Source organism: Cucurbita pepo, chromosome 10, assembly GCF_057944985.1.
Source record: "Cucurbita pepo subsp. pepo isolate OVF chromosome 10, ASM5794498v1, whole genome shotgun sequence".
Lineage (NCBI taxonomy): Eukaryota > Viridiplantae > Streptophyta > Magnoliopsida > Cucurbitales > Cucurbitaceae > Cucurbita > Cucurbita pepo.
Window position 1 is genome coordinate 8929403 of NC_141807.1, and position 11833 is coordinate 8941235.

Consider the following 11833-nt stretch of genomic DNA (forward strand, 5'->3'; position numbering starts at 1 on the left):
CTAGATCTTATCAAATTTTTGAGGACATCCGACGATTGAGATTTGAGTTCAAAAGATTTTGTTCGGATGGTCACGATAGATGCTCTGATTCTAATTGGAGTGGCATTTCGGTAATTATCCATTCTTCTAGGGGTATTTTGGTAATTTACCACTTTCCGAATATTTTATTATTATTTTTCTTGAAAAATCCAAAATTTTTCTACAAATTTCTCATCGCTTTTTTATCATTTTTCCCTTTTTTTTGAATCTTGAGATTCCTTTTAGATAAGGAATTACAAATCCGGAAAGATTTTTGATAATTGATAAAATGACTTTGATTTACTTTTTCGTTTCCAATCCTTTTCAAAAGGCCTTTAACTCCTTGAAATCACTTGTTAGGGTACACGAGTGACTTGACTAAGTCCTTTGTTCTTGCTTAATCCTTTAATTTTTTTCCTTTCTATCCATTGGGTCTTTCATGAGTGGCTTATTCTTATGGGAGATAATTTCCTTCATTTTTTGGGTGTTACATATACATACTCGTTACAAACACAAAATAAGAAGCAGACTTAAAAGAAGAACAAAAAATACTAGATTAAAAACAGAGGTTAGTCCATGGCTCACACTCCAAAGTCCGCTCTCACCCACGACCAACTCTTAGTTACTTAGAAAAAAAATGATAAACATGGAGTGAGTAAAACTTAGTAAGTAGCCTACTAGTAGGTTCTTAATGGCTACCTTAAGCTAGGATATTACTTCTTGTTATGTTTTCAGGATCTTATACTGATCTTGAAAATCTTCTCCTAAAATAACCTTCAATTTTATCCCCATGAACACAATTTTCTCCCATCTATTTTTTTTAAACACTTTTGAAAGTTAACAGTAGTTTTGAAGCTTTTTTTTTTTTTTTTTGAAAATTCAACTGTATTTTTATAAAAAACAAATTAATAGTTTCTTTAGATTTTTTTTTTTTTTAAAGATTAAGTGTATTATTGAAACTTCTAAAAAAATTATGAGTATTTTTTTAGATAAAGTGCAAAGTTCAATGGTATTTTTATTAATTTAGCTTATAATTTAAAAAAAAATACAAATTTTTGTTGATTAAGTTAATATTAATTTTATTAAAATACATAACACCACATCAAAATTAATTTATTAGGAATAAAATTAAAACTAAAAAATCAATTTATTTTAAACTAAAAAATTAATTTATTTTAAAACTAAAAAGTATACTAAATTTGACTAAAACATCCCTTATCCCAACTATAAAGAATTTAATTCCAAGCTCTCTTCTAATAGACAAACGATTTATTAACATGTGTTGTAAAATTTCACTTCATCAATTTAAGTAGCGTTCAACTATAAATATCGAATTTTAAAGTATTCCTCGACAAAGTAAATCTGTTGAAACTATCTATCAAAGGTGTTCCACAATGAGTTGTGGAGAAGTGTTTCCTTCAATTCTAATTTCAATTAAGGATGTCAATGACAAAAAAGTGCAAGAGGCTAGAAGGTTTGTAGTGGAAGAAAATAACAAGAGTCATGGACATCGTTTTGTTTACAAGCTGTATCATGTGTCTTATTCATGGTTACTTAAATCTCGTTGAATTGGTGCGCCTTTCACATCAGAGACATTTGTGCCTTAAACCGAGCTCTTTGCAATAGCAAACTTATTAAAAACTCTTTGCTTGCTACAATATTTGCTTGACATAATTGGACCAAAGGACGTTATGGACGACCATAGCTCACTGTATTGGTCTCCAATCATGAAGTGTGACATCGGATCTTTGTGCATACCATATTCATTAACTATAATATGGCAAGAAATTTTTTATATTTTGACTAGGCATGCCATATTCTGTTGTTCTTATATATCTTTAGTTACCTGTGATTAAAGCAAAGAAGTATAGACATGGTTTCCAACCAACCCTTCCTTTATAGTTAGTTCGACGAATTGGTTTTTTGTTATCATTTTATCGTTAACCTTTCCGCTCGATTTTGTGTTATGATATCATACAGGGAATGAGAAGCGACCTTACTTGGACAAAATTATGTACCGTTTGATAATTATTGATGATAACAAAGATATATTGAATTATAAGCATTTTAAGTTCAAAAGTAACAAATTACTTGTACATCTTTTACTTATAATCTTCATATTCTTTATAATCTTCATATTCTTTATATAGCGATAAGGAAGGGAGGGATAGAAAAGATACTCATAATATCATTATGACTATGCCATATTTCATTAATAAAAGAGAGTAATACATCCACAAACATACACATATATATTTCGAGAGAGAGAGGGCTTTATTATAAGTAGAGATAGCATTTTAGTAGTTGTATTGCTACTTGGGGACAAGGAACTCGAGAACTTCTTTAAAAGTTCTGCACCTTTGTAATAAAAGACCAAGGAATATCATCGTTATTTATAACTTCTATCACAATAATATAAATTCTGCGAGGACGACGTTCTCTAGTCATACCAACTAGACCGTTCACCACACGATTGTAGATGAAACGATGTCCACTATTCTCGTTATTCTTTTCAACTACGAACCTTCCTGCATTCTGCACTACTAGGATATTGACATCCTTAATTGGTACTAAAGCATCTAAAGGCAACCCTTCCACACGGCTCAGTCTAACACCTTTGGTATATAGTTCCAAGAGACATTGTTAGGCCGATTTTGTTCATGAATACTTAAGAATTTGATATTTATAGTTGTAGTTGAACGCTACTTAAATTGATGAAGTGAAATCTTACAATAGAGTCTAATAAAGTGTTTGTCCATTAGAATAGGTTGGAATTAAATTCTTTATAGTTCGAGATAATAGTTGTATTCTTTAAGTCATTGAGACTAGTGTTACTTGTAACGACCCGAAATTTTCTACTTAATTTAAGGTCGCTACTGTATACATACCATAAACATTGAATGCGGAAGACTTCATTTAAATTCCGTAAAACATAACCTTTACCTTAAAAACACAGCCATGGACTTACGTGTTTCGAAAACATCTTTAAAACGACACAACAAAAGACCCGAAATAAAATAAATAAGCGTTTAAGTTTAAAACATCCTATTCTATCCTAAGTCTAAGAAAATAAATACCACTATCCTATGCATGTGCCATGATCTCGAGTTGCGATGCCGTCGTCAACCGTACAGGAATGCCTTGCCTTAACCTGAAAAATGTAGTAGCACATGGCCTGAGTATTTAAAGAAATACTCAGTAAGTGACCCCACTATTGGGGTTAAATGCAACAATCACATGCAATGAAATGATGGGACCCATCTTTCGTTTCGTTTCATTTCGTTTCGTTTCGTTTCGTTTCTTTTTCGTTTCGTTTCGTTTCTTTTTCCCTACGGTGTAATCCTAACAGGTAATCGTGGACGTATACCATATACTCTACACGCAGCCCATACGTGCGAGTATGAGCTCACCAGCTAGTTCGCACACCGCTGGGCCACTGTCCCTAGCCGGTGGGCATGCTCTGGGGGCCCACCGGGACCCGTTAAAACTAAAACCGTCACGGCAGCGCTATGCAGGGCATAACGATCGTTGTCCTGCCATTTGGATGTACGCGTCCGTACCCTCGTGATGGGATAGGGGTATCCCCCCAAATGCATGATCACACAATATGCATGAGGTCCCACTAGTCCTACAGTCATCATTTAATGAACATAACCCCATGTCACGTTTTCATGCTTACATGTCATTCCCATTCTCATTTCGTTACATATCATACATATTCCTAGCGGGGTTATGTATCATGCAATTTACCGTATTTCATGTCATACAATTCATTCAATTACATTTCAATACTCATACAACAAACCATAATCGTACAAGGGCACACATCGTCACATGCATTCATATCACATCAACTAACCAGCATAAATAACATACACTCACGTTCACATGATTTCGTACTTAAGCACAATAATCTAGCATACAATGTATCATATCATAACCAAGTCATAACGTAAACACTTCATAGTCATATCATTCTCTAACTTACCATAGCCTTAACGTTCTTATACCTATCACAGACATATCATTACATGACGTACCTTAGTCATATCGTCACAAGAACGTACTCTAACGCTATCGTTCTATCAATCTATCACAAACCTATTCCTTTCTACCCATAACCTAACCGTATTCTTTCATCAATCTCTCCTATCCATAGCACTCCGGTATGTAACCTAACTCTAACGTTTCATGAACGCATCTTACTCCTATCGTTACATTTTGTTTTGTGCATCCTTCTCGTACCCTATCTTAAACATATCCTTGAGCACATCGTACCATAATTATTATCATACAAACCACACATTATAACATAACATAACATATAGAAAGCATATCGATCCACAGACAATTCACACATATCAATATATATGACACGTACAGAACCACAGGGCACGTGTCAACATCAAATATAACCATGCCGATAGTAAGGTCACTTACCTGGTTAGCTTAAGTCGTTGTCACGAATATATCCTTAATGAAAGTTCGATTCCGTCGTTATCCTTGATGAAAGTCCATTGAACTCCAAGTCAACCTATGTGAGCCCATGACATCAGTTTCAAGTTTGAACTCTATAAAATTATTTCTCTAATTTATGTTGACCCATGTGTTATACTTCATGCGAACGTTAGAGTCTTGAACGTTAGGGTCTTTGCTTGAGTTAGGTGTTAAAATATTTATATATGTTTGTTATAGTATTATTTTTCATACAAACCATTTAATACTCATCAAAATTTACCAGATAATCTATTTTCTCTGATGGTGTTTAATACCCTTTTAACATTTTCCAGATAATTTTCAATTATATTCACAGTCTTCCCTCTCTGTCTCTTACTGTGTTTTCTTTCTTTTAATTATCTCTCTCTGTTTGAGAATGACTCTTAATATCATTAAATAAAATAAAAGGAAAACTACTGACCTCTCCAAATGCAATATCTCTTTTTAGCAAAATATCTCTTTCTACCCAAACAAAACTGAATCTGAACCCTTTTGTGCTTGTTTTTGCAGGAGAGAAGAAATTCTGATTAGTTAAATCTGTTTAATCCTTTCTTTTTATTTTTTGTTTGTTACTTTTCCAATTAGGTTGGCAATTACTTCTGCCAATTGAATGGATTCTATTTTGTTTCTGCTATTAATCATGACGTATCTTTCTAATTAAATTGCTAAATAAAACTAAATAATTGGATAAAAGAAAAGGAGATGTGAGATATAACTTACCGAAAAATCTCAAATCTCTCTCCCCTCTCCCAGGTAAATCTTGATCATCTCTGTCAACCCATCTCCTATAAATTTGATGCAAGGCATGTCTGTTTTCTCAAATCTGAGATTTTCCATTTTTGTGAGGTGTGTTGAGGAGAGATGATTGGGGAAGTGCCTTAAAAAGAGGGAATAATGGTTTTTTTTTTTAATTTAATTTAATTTAATTTATTTTATTTACTTATTTATTAATTTATTATTTTTTTTTTTATACATAATAATAATTTTTATTTGTTTATTTATTCATTTTTGGGCTGTTACATTACTAGTACTTGTTAGTATATTTGAGTATAAATATTAAAATGATTAGTTATTAAATATTGTATAAATTAAAGCCTTTAGAATTCGAATGATCTTCATAACCTAATTCATAAAAAAATAAATAAAATAATTAGGAAGCATTTATGTGCTAGATTAAAATAAGATGCATAAAAAGAACTTGCCGTAATTACTTTATTCATGGACCTTTAATGTGAAAAGTAACTTAAAATATTGCAATATTGTGATTCAATAGCCTATTATGAAATTAGGCCCGAACTAAAAAAATAATATTTTTAAAAGATGGAAAAATTCATGAGCCAACCAAAATATGTATTCAAAGATGAAAATTCACAACAACAATCACAAACAATATTAATTAGCATCTTGTCTTTTGGTTTGTCACATTTTCAAACATGAACAAACCTCAATTTCGAGTCAGTGAGTATTATGGATCATAATCAACAGTACTTTGCAAGTAGCTTTGAGCATTCACAAAAGGTCGAAAGTTGAATTTCTTTAGAATGGTAACCAAATAACCGATGATTATTGTTGAATTTTCAAAAAAATACACCACAAATTTCATTTATAGATATAAATGGAACCATTGATAGAAAACCCTGATTATATAATTGCATCTTCACTAACAAACCCACCTCGGAGTGATCATCTTCACCAGAGGCTGCAAATTAATAAGCCTTTCTGGATTACTCAAAAGTGAACTTTTAAGACAAATGAAGCTATATTTGAGAAAGAAAAATCATGTTACATGTGTCTGGGATACCACGGAGCCACCAATGCAAGCAATCACTACCACCCGAAGTTTCTTTGATATTGTAGTTGGATCTATGAGACTCATCCCTCATATGTGAAAGAGTAGTTATATCCAACATTCTTACTTGTGTGCCTCTTACAGTACTCTCAACAAATGGATCGCTTGATCTATTCTACTCTACTTTACTTCCTCTTGATAACGGTGTGGTATTGACACAACTCATATTGCTGATAATCATCACTTACATCCAAAACAAGAGTATAGCGGTCGACTATCGTCAAGGACCCATTCACCATTTCCATTCCTACCGACGGAAAAGTTTTATTACATTCATTTCTTTCTCATTTCTAACTTCTTCATTCTCACATTAAACTTTTTTTTTATTTAAAAAAATAAATAAATAAACGTGAAAAGGGAGAAATAAGGAAGAAGAAAAGAGAAAACCCTTCATTTTGAAAGCTTATCAAATACTCTTTGACCGATGTAAAGAAAGCTCGAGAATAATTTATTCTCACGTCCCTCTTAGACACTTGTTGGATATATATCCGTCCTTCACATGTCGTATCATAATCATATCATGTCGTAAAAACTTCGTGATTATATCCTTCCCTAATTTATCATAGCCTTAACGTCCTTAGACATATCATAGTTGTGTCGTTACCTGAATGTACCTTAGTCTTAACGTTACAGGAACGTATCCTAATGCTATCGTTCTATCAATCTATCATAATCCTGTCCCTTTCTACCCATAACCTAATCGTATTGTTTTATGAATCCATCGTGACCATATCGTTATTATCGATCTGTCATACCCATAACACTTCGATACGTAACCAAACCATAACGTTTCATGAACATGTCTTACTCTTATCATTACTTTACGTTTAGTGCATCCTTCTCATATCCTATCTTAAATATACCATTGAACACATGGTACCGTAAGTATTATCATACAATTCACATATTATAACATATCATAAGCATATCGATTTACAAACATTTCACATATATCAATATATATGACACTTGCAGAACCACGAGCACAGTCAACATCAAATATAACCATACGGATGGTAAGGCCACCTACATGATTAGCTTAGGCTGGTGTCCCCAATTTATCCTTAAGAAAGTTCGATTTGTCTTTTGTATTAAAGTCAACCTATATGAACATGACATCAATTTCAATCATTTCTCTAAATTTTATGATGCTCTAGTGTTAGATTTCATGGGAAAATTGCACGAGTAAGATCTTGAAATGTCTATATATCAAAACTGTTTAACACTTTCCAAATCTTGATTTTTTGGCTGTTTGTGTTTTTTTTTTTTTACTTGTTCCTAATCTTACTTTGGTGTGTTTGTTACAATCTTTTTTTTTTAATTATGTTAGCAATTAGCCAATTTAATCAATTCATCGTTTATGTTTATTTTTTTTTAATTACGTTAGTCATTACTTTTGGCTAATTTAATCTATTCTATTTATTTTATTTTATTTTATTTTAATTTTTTGCTATTGACGGGTGTATCTTTCTAAAACATACTAAATAAAACTAAATAATTGGTTAAGAGAGGATATGAGATATAACTTAAGGTTAAATCTCTTTCCCTATGAGAATAACTCATTCTCTTGTTCATCTTTGCTACCATGTACTAAATTAAGGATTTTATTTCTCTTGGGTCAAAACAATCCTTAAAACACAAAATTGAAGTTGTGGTTAGTCAATTATAATATTTGACGTGCTAGTTTTCAAACTACTTTAAATGGGTGTAAAGAGAGCATGAGAATAACTTAGTTTCACTAATCCGACACGTGTTGGGCATGTACTGAACACTTGTTAATACAATGGATACATTACAAATTTATAATCCATCGTATCAGACACTTGACTTTGAATATATTTTGAGAGTGAAACATACATTAAGCTTTTTTTTAAGTATACAAATATATAAACTTATTTATATGAATTTATTTCTAATATAAAATTGATAAATTTTTTGAAATAATTCTTTTTAATTAATGTATCATTGTCACATCGGTATCCTAGTTTTTTAAGAATGACATGTTACTGTTAGTAACAGAAAAAGAAAATGGTAAGATCAGAAGAATTGGGAGAAATCTCTCATCCAATTGAAGAATGACTAAATCAAATCTAATTCAAATAACTAGATCAAATCTAATCCAAATAACTCAATCAAATCTAATCCTAACAATCCCTCCCTTAAACTGAACACGAATAGTAATCAGTTTATATCCACGACCTCATACCAAACTTCCACTAGGTAACTTCATCAATTCCCATGTGCCATTTCTGTTTATTGCTCCAGATCCCTGGCTTGCCTCCATTTCTCACTCTTCAATACTTCTCTAAAGTTTACAAAGTTTGCAGGTTCAGTAGGGGTAAACATGGCTGAGCTTCATCATCTTCTTTACAAAAAAAAACTTCTCCTATTGCATAGTCTCTCATCCGGACTGGTGGTCTCTTATTCCTTGCCTTATTCGAGCTAGGAGAGCTTGCTTCAGCCAAAGAGCCAGATGAAATATTTTCCTCTGCAGTATTTTCATATGCCGCTTCTATATCATTATTTTCATCTGCCGCTTCTATATCTTTATTTTCATCTGCCGTTTCTATATCATAGAGTCTGTATGCTTTTGACTCTTCACTAACTCCCAGCAAAACATAACTCAAACTCTTATCATCTAGCTTAGTTCTCTGAGCTGCCTCCTCTTTTTATCTCTGAATCAACTCGAGCTCACAATATTGTTCTTCTTCCTTCCGCTGCAGCTCCAGAACTAATCGTCGCTGTGCTTTTTCTACCCTTCTTCTATTCTCTTCCAGCATTTTATCTAGCTCTTCTCTCTCTTTTCGTGCTTGTTCTTCTTTTTGTCTTGTAGCAGTAAGAGCGGCTTCTTTCTCTTTCTCAAGCTGCACATCAACATCATCAAACAACTTCGTGCGACCTTCCTCTATTCGCCTCTGTATTTCTAATTTAGTCTCTTTAGAGTTTAGCCTTTCTTCAACATTCTTCTGAATTAATTTTTCCATCCTCCTAGTTGCATCTTCTTCTAACTTCTTCAACTCTGTTTCACGCCTTTTCTTCTCTTCTTCCTCTTCCTTAAGCTTCTCTATGGAATGATTCCGATCAGTGGATGCACGACTAGGACTGGAACTGGACGATTTGGGGAAAGGAGATAACGAGGAAGACCTACTTCTGCGTTGGCGGCTGAGGGAACTTGAACGGCTGCTTCTCCTGGAATTGGTAGTGGAATGATAGGGAGAAGAACTTGGGTCCCTTCTACATCTCTGACTATGGCGATAGGAATTGGAGCGGTGAGTGTACGACAGAGACCTTGAACCACTTTTCCCCATAAGTTTCAATTGAGTTTGAACGGCTGCTACAGGCTGAGATATAGCATGCAATACGAACATTCGATTCAAAGACATCTTTGTCTCCATGATTAAGCCTCTCTCAGGATGAAACACCTTGCATGTTCCATTTTGAAACAAAAAGGTAACGCCTTTGCTTGCAATTTACCAATACTCAACAAATTGTTCCTCAGGTCTGGCACATAGAACACTCCTGTGATTATCATTATGATTCCATTCACTTCCAGCAGTACATTACCCTTTTCGGTTACAACCATGCTTGAGTTGTTGCCCAGCTTCACTGAATCTCTGAAACTTCCATCAAAATCTAAAAAATATTTCTTCTTCCCACACTTATGATTGCTACATCCCGAGTCAAGGAACCACATATCTTCTCTATTGGCCTTATTCATATTCACGTAAGCCTCAGCGACATCTCTTCTAGACTCTCTGCATAGTTTGTCTCCTTCTCCTTGCTTTGACATTCCCATTGAAAATGTCCTAGCTTGTGACAGTTATAGCACTCCACTGTGGCCTTGTTGAAGGTTTGTCTGCCTCGTCTGGTATTGCTTTGACATTCCCATTGAAAATGTCTTAGCTTGTGACAGTTATAGCACTCCACTATGGCCTTGTTGAAGGTTTGTCTGCCTCGTCCCCTTCCTCTGTCTCTAAAGCTTCCACGACCTTGTCTCCTTCCTCCAGCAGACTGCACAAGTGAACTCTCCATCGACATACTTTTATTATGACACACGTAGAAGACTTCTGCTTTTAGTTTTAACTAGTTTAGGGCATGACTCTGATACCAAAATGTTAGGAACAAAAAAAGAAAACTGGAAAGATTAGAAGAATCGGGAGAAATCTCTCATCCAATTGAAGAATGACTAAATCAAATCTAATTCAAATAACTACATAAAATCTAATCCAAATAACTCGATCAAATCTAATCCTTACAGTTATCATATCTATTTGGTATAATATTTATGTATCGTATCTATATCTCATTTTTATTTTTGTTACTCTGAGATATTTTGCTTTTATAAATAGATATCTTCACAAAAATAAGTTTAATTTATGTTGAGATGGAGAATAAAAATTGACACTTAAGGACGTTGATACTTGGGACTTTGATTTCTCTTGGTGTGAAGCTTGCATCTTGCAATTACTTGGGTAGAGAACGTGTTTCACTTAAAATTCACTCAAGAGAAAATAACCAAATAACGAACCATATTTGAGAGAGGATAACTTTTTTTTTTTTTTTAATCTTCGAGAAATAAGAAAGAATAAAAATTAAAGCATGATAGGAATGACATCTTCTTGAATCTTTGTTTTGTTCTCCTAAATGTATATAAAAAAAATAAAAAAATAAAAATCTTCTATATTTTTATATATAATTTAAGTACCTATTTAATAAAACTCCATCCAAACTTCTACTCATAAATTTAATTATTATTTGTATACAATTGTTAATATGTAAGAAAATACACGTACAAAATGTCTATACTATTGGTAATACACTAGTTTCGGTTGTTTGACTAAAACAATGCAACCATTGTCCAAACTAAAGAATTTGATTCGAGGCTATCTCCTAATAGAGTGAGGCTCAATTAGACTTTGTTGTAAGATTCGACCATATCAATTTGAATAGCGTTCTCCAACTATAAATATTTAACTCCAAAGTATTCACGAGCAAAGTAAGTTTGTTGAAACTATCTATAAAAGTGTTCCAAAGTGAGTCGTGGAGAAGATTTGCCTTAAAATCTAGTTCCAATTAAGGATTTCATTAAAGAGGAGATAAACTTTAGTTAGGTAAGGGGAACTTTAAATTACTTCATGTGGAGCTTCAATTACTATATGCTAGTTACAAGCTTTAGGATTGACTAATTCGACACGAATTCATGGATTTAGGGAAATTTTTTTGTAATTATCAACTACAACTTATGTTTTCAAATTTTTAGGACATAATTTAGGTAGTTGTTTTTATGAGTCGTAAACTTGTTTCTTTGCATAATATGGATTTAGTTGAATTATTATTATCGATAAGATGGAGAAAGAAATTGTCTTTGAATTGACTAATAGACCTAGGTTCATCGTTGTTGTCTTTTAACTTGTGATTTTGCAAAAAGCTTAACTAATATGAACTGTCATGTCACAAGAATATACCCTA

At 33.0% G+C, this 11833-nt stretch overlaps 1 long non-coding RNA gene and 1 pseudogene across 1 annotated transcript; both read right to left on the reverse strand.

Moving 5' to 3' along the window:
- Positions 1-2934: 2934 nt before the first annotated feature.
- On the reverse strand, positions 2935-5350 carry LOC147790605 (uncharacterized). The gene is made up of 3 exons (XR_015422597.1): positions 5236-5350; positions 4459-4552; positions 2935-3169 (listed from the first exon to the last, which is right to left on the reverse strand). It is a non-coding gene; the product is annotated as an uncharacterized LOC147790605 (long non-coding RNA).
- A 3301-nt stretch (positions 5351-8651) lies between these two features.
- LOC147790606 (uncharacterized) lies at positions 8652-9759 on the reverse strand (annotated as a pseudogene).
- Positions 9760-11833: the final 2074 nt, after the last annotated feature.